Genomic DNA, 12,253 nt, shown 5'->3' with positions numbered 1-12,253 from the left:
GAAAGCCCCAGTACAGAGCCGAAGTCTTTGATGATAAATAGGGTCTAGCATCTTTAAGGCCGATGGCCTGACAGAGCCATAGACCAGTGATCCATAGTCAAGTTTCGATCGAATAAGAGCACGATATACCTTTAGCATAGAACATCGATCCACTCCCCAAGATGGTAGAAGATAGGACACAGAATGTTCAGTGCTCTCATACATTTGACCTATAGCTACTTGATGTGTGGTATATAAAGGTCAGCTTACAGTCAAAGATAAGCCCCAAGAACTTAGTCTCGGGGACCACAGGCAGCATAACTTCACCGATACGGAGTTCAGAATCAGGATGAATACCCCGTTGGCGGCAAAAGTGTATGCAAACGGTTTCAGAGAGAGAAGTTAAAGCCATTTGCTGTAAACGATTGAGGGCAGTCTGTAGCTCCTGCTCAATATACCTCATGTTTGACGACTGACATGATATGTGAAAGTCGTTGACACAGAGCCCGTTTGCAACCGTAAAAGGGAATTGTTCAGTGATGGCATTAATCTTTATACTGAAAAGTGCGACACTAAAAACACAGCGCTGAAGGACTCCAAGCTCCTGTAGAAAAGAACGGGAAAGCGTCGAATCCACACGACTTTGAATCGTCTGTCCCTAAAAACATTAATATAAATGGACAAATGGCTACGTAACCCATATAAACGGAAGTCTCACAAAATGCCATACTCACATGTTTTATCAGCAGTCTTCTCAGTGTCAAAGAATATTGATACAAAATGTCGTTTCAGAAAGGTTTCTCTGATTGAAGTTTCAAGTCAAATCAGGTGATCCATGGTGAAGCACTATCATTGGAACCCACACTGGGTGAGCAAGTGGAGGCTGTTTCGTTTGAACCATCCTCTCTAAGATCTTACAGTGACAGCTCGTCAAAGCAATTGGACGGTAGTTTGAAGGAATCTTGGGATATTTCCCAGGCTTAGAAAAAGGTGGGACAATAGCCTGGCGCCACGCATCAGGAAAAAGAAACATTCTCCTGCCAGATCCGGTTAAAAACAATCAGAAGAATAGCAACAGAAGCAAGAGATAGCTGGTGCAGCATTTCGTAGTGTACATCATCAGATCCGACTGATATACTGCCATACAGATGAAGGACCAGTTTGAGTTCCACCAGTGTAAATGGACGAATATAATCATAGAGACAATCAGCTCGAAAAAAAAAAAGAGATGATCACTCTGCCGAGTCTTATTGGCTAAGAAGGTGGAGGATGAAGCAGAAGTTCTAGAGACCTGGCAAGAGCTTTCACGTAGAGTATCGGCCATCAGGGATCAAGATCGAGAGGGGAGCAGAATTATATTGCCCGCTGATCTTTTGAATCTTGTCCCATATGACTTTGGAACTGATGGTAGAAAATATGCTGGCTGTGAACTTAATCCAAGAGTCCCTCTGGCTTTAAAGTCTTACCCACCGAGCACGTGCATGGGCCTGATAGAGAGTGATGCGGTGCGAAAGTGTGGGATACCTACGAAAAGTATCCCAGGTCCGTTTTTTAGCCTTTTGTGCCGTGTGGGAGGCAGGATTTTACCACGGACGAGGATACCGTAGAAAACGTGTCGAGGTTTTAGGAATACAATGAGCAGCTGCCTGTAAAATACAGTCAGTTACTGCTGCCACACAGTTGTCTATTGATGACTTACAGACGACAGGATCAAGTTTTGCATGAGCAGTGAAACAGGGCCAGTTTGCTTAATCCAGCTTCCGCCGGGACACACGCGTCGGATAGCATCGACCACGGCCAGTCTCTAAAATTTGTAGGAAAATGATTACTTCCTCATGGGTTATTATCAACCCTCCCTGAAAAATGGGGGAATAGTGAAGGGGAGCAAATTGAGAGATCAGTAGCAGTAAAGGACTGACTAGGTGCATGAAAATAAGTATAAGAACCATTGAAAAGAGAAAGGTTGTGATCAGAGAGCATATGCTCTCCGGAGCGACGTCTCCCATCAATATCAGTACATCCCCAGAGGGGATGATGTCCATTAAGGTCCCCCAGGTTTAAAAAGGGAGACACCTGTTCAATGAAAGCGTCAAAAACCGATTGATCATAAGTCTCTCTAGGCGGAAGGTAGAGAGAATTAACAGTGATGATATGACCCAATGAAACACGGATGGCTACGGCCTCCAAGGATTTATTGAGTGGCAAAGACGATGGACACATGCTGATCAACCAAAAGTGCCACCCCTCCATGCACTCGGTTCATCACACAGTCTGTCATTTCTGTAAAAAGAAAACTGACGAAAGGTGACTTTATCTGCAGGTTTCAGAAATGTTTCCTGAAAGACATACAAGATGGTAGGAAACAATCAGTGCTTTGATGTCTTTCATATCAAAACAAACTTCGACAGTTCCTTTGCATCAAAGTGGCCATTTTTATTTATGTGTAGACGAATTGGATGGGAACCTTTCTATTTATGACCCTTTTTTTGTCTTTATTCGAGGGGGGTCTGTCGACCTCCATGGATTATGCCCTGGGTCCATTGGCCAGGTCTTTGTTGTTGGAAGAGGATTCCAGCGACTGAGAACGTGAACGAATGATCGTTTTGCATCTTGGGGTGGGAGAAGATGTATCCGATGAAATGCCTGTACGTGGAACCAAAGGTGGATCTTGGGATTGGCTGGAATGTATGTTAGGGACAGAGATTGATGTTGACATTGATTCATTAACTTTTTCAACTATGGAGATCAAAAAACTTAGAAAGACTTCATTTGGTTTGAGAACGATCCTTTCGGAAGCACAGAGAGATCCGTCTGCACTTCTACTGAGTAGCGGAATGAAGTGCAGCATCATACGTCCGAGATGAAGTGGTAGGCAGCAATTTTAGAGACTCAGGGTAAGTAATGTTTTGAATCGTTTTCAGATGCTGCATCTATTTTTCTTTCAACCATTGAAGGCAAGAACGAAAGAAGGACGGGTGAGAGCCATTGCAATTGATGCAATGAGGGTCCATTTCATACTTATAGGCATCGTGGTCCTTGCCACTGCAACGAGCACACGCCAAGGAACCACGGCATGACATCTTTGAGTGACCGAACAGCTAACACTGGAAACATCTGAGAGGGTTTGGAATGTATGACCGTACCTTGCATTTAAAATAACCTGCCTTGATGGTGGCAGGTGAACACGGTGATGTAAATGTTAAAATGAGGACACTGGTCAACATAATAATTCCATCCTTGCGAGTGGAGATACGCCTCACTACAGAAACTCCTTGGGTGGAGAAACCAGCGAGAATCTCTGACTCGGGAATGTTCTTCAAATCCCTCTGAACAATAATTCCTTGTGACGAATTCAAAGTAGCATGAGGTGTAACCTCAATAGGGATATCCCCCAATTGCCTTTGAATATACGAGTAGTTCACTATGTTGGGATGTGACATATTGGTGGAAACATCCACCAGATTGAAGCTTCTTCACTGAGTTTGGAGAGCCAGCAAGTCCTTCTAGTCCCTTCTGAATGACAAATGGAAACATTTGCCCTAAAGGTCTATCTAAAAGTGAATGCAGCATAAGAAAATGAAGTACAACAGGTGGTACAAATGGTGAAGATTGCTGCTCAAAATCTTCAAGACGTGGTCGTTTACCTATAGACTGTTTTTTCTCTATTTTAAGATTTTTAATTGGAATATATATAATAAAGAAAGGGAAATTTCGGTGGCCACTGACCCCACCCACCATGGACGCACTACAATGCCAAACAAGGACACTGCAGCAACGCCAGGGTTTCGTTTCATATACTTCGGTTACTTAGATGTTGTTTTAAGCCTTGCCTCAAAGTCGTGTAAATACATTTTTTTTAAAAAATATGGAAATTAAGGCACCGTTTTTTTTTCGAAAACTATTGTTGATTAAGTCATCGAGACTGCACAATTAAATATTGGTAGAATGGACGAATCTAGATGGAAAAATTAATTACAATGTTGAAAAGTAGTAACGCCAGATGCTGAATGTTTGAAGTTTATGCTTGAAGGGTTTATTTAATCCTGCGACTGCGTTTGTTTTTCACGGATAGGTGCATATGTTTGATGTACAAAACTTATGCACGTTCTTTGAATATGACGTAGTTGCATAATGAGGAAATACCGCCTGAGGATAAGTATATCTAAAAGTTAATACAGTACGCATAACTAACTATTGTACAGGCAAAGCTCGATATTATCCGTGTTACTGTACATAAAAATGAACATTTCAAGTACGTACAATCTAAAGGTCTACTGTTGTCTCACGTGCACCTCACCCACCAGTTTCCTCCCAGAATATTACATTCGAGAGTTCACGACTTGAATGCTGAACTATAGAATAATTCATTGTATTTATCATATCTTCCAAGTACCTGAAAAAATTTATGTTTTCAAATTGTGTACATCTTTCCTAATGTTACATCACTGTAAACGACGAACTAAGGATGACATGAAAGTAGGTTCTTATGACTGAACTGTACTTGTGAGACGTACGGTGATGCCCAAGAATTGTGCTTGGATGACCAATACAGTATCTAGACCTCCCCTCCCCTCTGTTTGTGCTGAATGTTGTTCGGTATCTTAAATATTATCTTAGCGCCAGGTTCAGATATATCACTAGCCGACATATGATTAACTTTCTAAAAGAAAGTTTTCTCTTTCACGTGAGGAAAGTGTAACTTCGTTATCATCGAAAATTGTCGTTTTGCACATCTATCGTTTCCTGCCGAACCGATAATTTTATCCTTAAAATATATATTACACGAATAAATTTTACAGAAGCTTAATATTTTTGACAAGTTCAGTTAAAATTTAATTTGGAATATAACATTAGTTCTATTTAGTTGTATATAAATATCAAGCCTCAAACATACAAAAGAAATGTATGCAGAAATTTATATGCAAAAACGGCTCGTTTGGGTTGAGAAAATATTTTACATAGAAGTTCGCTCTTCTATGAAAAATATTTTCTCAACCCAAACGAGCCGTTTTTGCATATAAATTTCTCAACAAGTGGGTTTCTCGACATCACTGAAATGTACGCAGAGTTGAAAAGTCCTGTGTGATAAGTCAAACAGTAGGCCTAGGATATGAAATAAGATTATACCGTCTGCCATAAAATAAAACACTTAAATGCAGCTAGACTTGTATTCGCCAGAAAAGATGCTCGTACGAGTATTAGATAATCTAAATATTCTCCCATAAGGACCTATTTGTCCTTGCCAGTCCCAAGGAAGTCCAAATTTAAAACAAGTCCGTAGTTTGAAATCCAAGATTGTTTGTTTTTTCCCATAAATTCACAAAATATTTTACCCAACGAAATGTGGAACGGGAAAGTTTTTTTGTTGTTTTTTTTGAAAACCCAGGTAATGCTACTAGTAGATCAATAAAATTACATTATTCTAAAACTCATATCAGTTACAATAAATACTCTTACTAAGGTTTATCAAAACTCACAATTTGTGTTTGCATTCAAGCACACATTATTTTAATGTTGACTTGCACTGTAAAAAAATAACCTATATACATATTTTGCCCCTTCCCATCGAAAATATTTTTGTGGACAATTATGGACCAACTAATATCCCAGCAAATACACCACCTCAGTAAACTTTATAAAGTTCATACACTTAACTTGGGTTTTGTTTATATTAAAAGTTTCAAGAGCTAACAGTGTTAAACAGAGAATTCACGACTACACGAAGGTTATGCTTTATGGCAATTCAATCACTCTTTAAGAAGACTCGAAAAGTCACCTCTTATACGCGATCGTAAGTAAACAACGAGAGACGTATTCTTTAAAATGGCTTGAGAAAATGGCTCTCAAGCTACTTTCACTTTGTTAGTAATCTAAGATTCCAGCTAAGTAAAGTTAGGCTTACTGGATGTTACTACCACTTACTATAATATGAAGTTACCGTCTTCTATAATTTGGTCTGTTCGATACGATTAGCTACGGTAAAACGTTTCCTCAAAAACAAAATCTCGTTCTTCAATACGCGCTGACCGACATAGAACTCTTGTCATCAATGTATTGCCTCAGGATTTAACGCTTAAATGCAAGACTCATCTTTAGTACTTAGCCAATAGTTTTTTTGTACCTACAGTTTCTGAAAACATAAACATTAGTTTTCAAATTATAAAGTATATCTTTATACCCGTGGCACTATAATTGGTGAAAAGCTTTTAGGAAAACTATTTTATGAAATCGATTTACACAAAAAGAACCAGATTAACGAAAAATGTCAAACGTTGTTTTCATTAAATGTTTCAAGATTGGACATCTAAAGCTTTCATTTAGTAGTTAAACTACGTATGTAATTTTGCAGTGTTGAAGTATTCTAGCTATATTCTTGTTTTTAACTTTCAATTTGCATTGAATGAGCTGTTTTTCGGTTTATCGTAATGCGAATACACACGCATATTCACATATAAAAATAAATGGTTAATTAAGATCGCATATAGTACACCCAGAGAAATATTTTCGTTTGCAATTGTTTCTGCTATAAAGTAAAACATTACAACTGGAACTCAAGCAATAATATACAACTCAAACTTATCAACTAATTTTTGAAGATCTGTATTTTTTTTCTTATTACTTGTCTTTTGACGATTTTTCATATGGTTTTATTAGCCCAAAATATTAAATTATCACTTCATGAACATTTTTAAATGAGTTTCAAACTAGGTAACTTAAACCCTCATTTTTTTTAAATTTTAAACCTGTTAGCTGTGGTATTTATTCCACAAAGAATAAAATTTGTTATGCTGACGTAGATAAGCATTTATGGAAATACGTCGCCAGAGCCGTGATGTCCAACAAGAATACTCGTCCTTTAAAAGGTTATCATCATACGAAAATAGTTGAAAAGGCAACATACTTTTGCGGAAATCTGAGAAACAAAAGTATTTTACCGTTTAATATTTAGACCATCACGTTTATAATAAACAGATCCAACTACATAAAATTATTTCTAAAGAAAATTTGACTCCACCGTATTTGTCGTTAAGTAAAGCTTCTGCAAAGGGAAAAATCAATTCGGTTTTAAATTTCTGACAAGCTCTTACCTGTGTATGTTAATTTCTAAATTCTTGATAACTTAAGCAAATTTGTGGTTTACAAAAATCGAATTTTCATAGTATATATAGGTTTACTTAAACATTAGACAAGTAATGCATATGTAGGACTTATCACAGGCTCTATTTCACAAAATTTCAGGTCACAAATACCATTCATTGAACCTCAAAGTTTCCAAATGCCACCAACAGTTAAATCTTGGAGAAATATTAACTAATTAGTGGGGTGGGGATTGGCAGATCTTGTAGCATACTTATGACCCCAAAGTGCATAGCGCACTTCCGAGACAACGAGATACTAATTCAAATTTTGGGACTCACTTTCCAAGCGTATTGAATACTACGCCACGCTTGATTTATTAAATTATGCAAACTAAATTGTCCGTACGACTCACAAACTAAACACTTTACTTTGAAGTGAGTTAAACTTATAAAAAATTAGCGAGAAAATATTTCATTAAAAATGCAAACAAACTAAATACGTATAAAAACACACGAACTGGAAGTTCAAATAATTTGAAGATTTCTTAATTGAAACCTCAAGTTAATTGTAATAAGAAAATATTCCACATTTAACTGTAGTTTTAAATGAGCAAGGCCCATTGCCGCTGATTTCATTTCTTTATCATTGATATTTTGTGTGTCCGATTAGATACAATATACATTTTAAAGTTGATAACTTCTGCGTTTCTACTTGTGTAATGTTGAAGAAATATTTTGGATTAACTAATATTACACACGGAATATTTCGTCCTAAGAAGAATTTGGCTTTGATTCAATTAATTCTAAATTACACCTTTATAGAGGTGGGTGCCGGTCTCAAGTATTTCGTCGATCTAAAGAATAATTAAACTTAAAGCTCTAACAAACTAACTGTACATTTGTGGGCATACTTCAACAATGATATAATCCTGTTTTCAAATGTTTACAGGTTTTACAGTAATTCCTGAACTCTGAATCCGAAAATAACATCTATTTTTCTCTACCGTGTACAACTTTTTACAAAATGTTGTAAGTACTTTTACATAAGGGAATCATTTTTATTGGCACTGGGTTACATTTTGTTATACTTGAAATTTTGATAACTACTGGCCATAGTTTTGTCTAGACCAGTCGCGACACGAGTATCATCGATTGTTCTATAACCTACGAGAAACACCACTAGCATGTAGACGGTTAATAAGTCGCACGATGCGTCATTTCTAAAGTATTTGCTTGTGCATGCACTTAGATTTTTTTTCAATCATATTTATTTGCTGCTATGGCAACAAGAAGTTTTACGAGTGACCCAAACATATTCGGTTCACGTGAAGGAATCGCAAAATCTCAAATTTCTAAATAAGGTTAAATACAATGAATATTGTTGGCGACTTTGTGGATACTATATTATGCACCAATGTTTCTTTTGTGTGTGCGTGTGCGCACGAGAGGGAGAGAGAAAAAGAAAGAATGAGACAGCATGTTACAAGCAGTTTGTAAGCCTTAAACAAGGATTGTGACTGGTTCAAGTATATAAATGGATAGTTCCTAGCTTTTCCAGAAGCAAGACTTTCGAAAATGATTTTTTGTTGGGCCTCATAGTAGGAAGCTGACTATCAGATATACAGTTATAAAGGACAATAATGAAAGTTGAAGCAAAAACGTGGATTGCCTTTAACAAAGATGTTATTGATAATGTGTTAAGAAACAAAGGCTCAAATTTAATAAAATTCAATAACATGCTCAATAAATTCAAACAGCTGGGTTGTCCCACGAGCTTCAAAGTTCATTTCTTACACTTACATATTGGCTATTTCCCTGAAAATCTCAGTGAGGTCAGCGAAGAACAAAGGAAAAGGTTTCATCGAGACATCAGGAAAATGGACAGGAGGTATCAGGGAAAGTGGAACATCAGCATGATGAATGATTACTGCTGGTCATTAAAACGAGATACTTCAGTCGTAATGCATGCAAGAAACCATAACACAAAGGTTTGAGACTAAAAGATGTAGATTTTACACACAAAAATCACGATGAATGAAGATTCATATTCTTTTTAGATCAATATTCTTCCATTTTCTTCAACTTGTATTTTTTGTTAAACAAAATAAATATTCATTGTGGTAAACAAACAATTTTATTTAAACAACTTGTTTTCCTTCTCGATTTGTAAAAACCTTTACGTGATAAAAAAATAAATATTATTTTTGAGATCTGCATAAGAGAATTATGAAAAATCCGTTATTAAAACCAAAACAAATTTTGTGAAACTTTACATTCGCAGTCTCGAATACTTTGCAAGAAGTTAAATACCAAATCAAAGCCAGGCGTTACCCATCTATCTATAACAAAATCGTTATTTTCAGTAACATTTAGACAGGTGTTCTACTTCAGATGCAGTTTTCTACCAATACAATTTATATAATATGGATATTGGTGAGCTATTAATCATAGATGGCACTTGAGTGGGACGGATAAGTACAAGATCTTCATTCACTTATTTACATTGCCTCAACTTCTAGTTTTTAATGTAAAAGAAGCTCATTAAATAACTCCTTACCTTAACAAAAACATCAAAGTTCGTTTAGAAGTTGATATCCCATCATAAGCAAAGCTAAATGTTCTTAATCAGTTATTAGCTGAACCGTTGTATATAATGAGTAGGCAGAAATGCACTTCTCATTTAACTTGGATTTTGAGTATCGATAAATACTCTCGTTCTCAAATCCTGTTCATTGTTAGCCCTAAATTATCGTTTATTTAAATTCTAGAATGCGTATCTTAGCCAGTATGTAGACGATATATACATACCTATATATTTGTACTTTTTAAGTATTGAAGATTTATTTGATTAACTCAATACTAAACATCAAATAAATTGAACACCAACACAGACTACAATTTTTAGACCTAATATATTGAAAATAATGATGGAAAATTTGAATGAGCATTTTTTCTATTTCAACTTTGAAAGACATACCATTAAGATTTTGACTGAAATACCTGGGTTTGTCATGAAGAGATCAGAAATATTAGGGTACTCTTGTTAAAAACATTCCAAGAAGAATCAAATACACTATATAAATAAAATGGTAATTTCTTTACTATTCAATCGCAATATATCCTCCCCAAAGTACTTATGGTTTTACCGTATACCGATTGCGATTAGAAATCAGTGTAATAGAGCGATATAGCTATGTCATTGAGCATATCGTCAAGTGCAGTAGAGATGTACGTAAGCCAGCATGTAGAATTCAGAACTTTTATCGATTGAAGAATCGAATATCAGCGTGTAAAACCTCTGATGTTTTACACCACTAGGGCGCTAGAGCACGAACATAGAGCGTGCTAATCTGAGACTTACGCCAACAGATAATTTTAAGATGTATACCATATAATTTCATCAGTAGTTGCATACACTTTAAAAAAATACACAGAAAACTGTTTTTGCAGTGAAGATACAATTTCCGTAAAAATACTGAAAATAACTTATTTCGTACTGTTGCTAACATACAAAGGCCTACGTGACATTGCTATGGTAACCACTCCTGCAAACCCCTTTAATGTACTGTTACCAGTTATTTACAGAGTTCAATATGCTTAAAAGTATCCTGATATTTATGCGTTATTCAGTGTGTTTTAACGAACGGTTTTTAATTGCATTAAAAATGTAGGTGCTCGTTAGAAATAACAAACAAAAGCACGAGTTTCAAGAACGTTGGAAAACGCATTATTTAATTCCGTGTTTAATAATTCAATTTACCTCTTGTCAACAACGAGTATATGTAAGGAATGAAAATGTTCCATATATACGGATAAATCAATAATTACAGTGACAAAGAACCAGGTAAATTGAAAAAAGTAGATAAAACTTGTTTACAACAGTTACAACTAGTCAAACTGAAGTCGTTTGTTAAAAGATGGAAGAACGATGACGAAACTGTTCGTCATAAATATGACTTGAGCTTTTGGTGATAAAAATAAGCCTATAGTTTTCACCGTCACACCAGACTGTTACTTGTGTTATTTTTCTGTTGGATCAACAAGCTAGTACACAAAAAAAAGTTGCTGTTCCATTGTTCTTACTCCTCCTGTTCTGTTCTCTCGCGCGGCCTCGGACAGCCAGTGAACCACCACTGGTGTAAGGACTACATTCTGAGAACCAGTGGACAAGAGTATCAATAAGTCAAATGGTTGTTTTCGTTTGAACAGGTAACGAATGAATTTTCCGCAAGAGTTATGTTTGGTAATTCGCGTGAAACAAGGGAGGACATCATCTATAACGGAATCAAAAAACGCAACAAATAAGTGTGGTACCTTTAGCAAAAGTATCATTACTTACTGTACCAAACCAGTGGTCGGTATATTGTTTTCGCCGGATTTATAAAAAACAAAGAAAGAACACGGCATTGGATGTCAAATGTTTCTTTGTATGCAAAGAGGTTTTCATTACATATATCCGGCATCATAGAACCAGTTATAAAAGTGACTAATCTAATTAAAGGCGTGAATGGTACCCTTAACCACAAGAAATTAAAAACCTTTTCGAAAAAACTTGATGCCAACTTATGATTTTCTTTAGCACAGAAGTGTTCATTGATTAAGTGTGAGAATGTCAAAGTGGACTATAGTGTTACGACAGCTCCGTCCTAGAAATTCTTATTAAATTACTCAAACTGATTCATGTTATTTGTAGTTTATATTATATATTTTTAAAACTGATTAATAAATACAGGGCTTAAGAAAGTCTGGCCTGCTAGCTTGTTATTTCAATCCTGACCACAAAAAAGTTAGTATTTCTATATACAGTTGTACATTCAGATAAGAAAATATGTAATACTGTTAGAAGAGAGGACAAATCCTGCAGTACAGAGTAAGCGCTTCTAAAATTTAGTTTTGGTTTGTTTTGAATTTCGCCCAAATCCACACGAGGGCTATCTCCGCTAGCCGTCTCTAATTTAGCAGTATAAGACTAAAGAGAAGGCAGCTAGTCATCTCCACCCACTAATACATGATTATTACAAACATGGAACTAAATTAAATCAATATGTTACTTCCGTTTGTTTGCTAAATAATTCTCAGAAGATGGTAAATAATCTAAGTACTCTGGTAAAAAAAAAAGTGATTTTTTCATGTGTAGACACATGGTTTACCACTTCATACCCAAATTTTTTTGGGCTTCTCTATAGACAGTGTTA

General features: G+C 36.1%; 1 protein-coding gene across 7 annotated transcripts in view; it reads right to left on the bottom strand.

Moving 5' to 3' along the window:
* Nucleotides 1–12,253, bottom strand: part of LOC143232748 (dual 3',5'-cyclic-AMP and -GMP phosphodiesterase 11A-like) — a 116,210-nt gene that overhangs the window by 87,277 nt on the left and 16,680 nt on the right. The window contains exon 1 of one of the 7 annotated variants that reach the window (XM_076468549.1): nucleotides 8,859–9,002. The exons of the other annotated variants lie outside the window; for them this stretch is intronic. The gene's annotated coding sequence lies outside the window, so the exon portion shown is untranslated. Of the gene's footprint in view, nucleotides 1–8,858; nucleotides 9,003–12,253 lie in introns of those variants that run through there. 7 annotated transcript variants of the gene reach the window in all.

The sequence above is a fragment of the Tachypleus tridentatus genome, chromosome 11, assembly GCF_004210375.1.
Source record: "Tachypleus tridentatus isolate NWPU-2018 chromosome 11, ASM421037v1, whole genome shotgun sequence".
Classification (NCBI taxonomy): Eukaryota; Metazoa; Arthropoda; class Merostomata; order Xiphosura; family Limulidae; genus Tachypleus; species Tachypleus tridentatus.
This window is presented reverse-complemented; position numbering and strand designations above follow the sequence as displayed.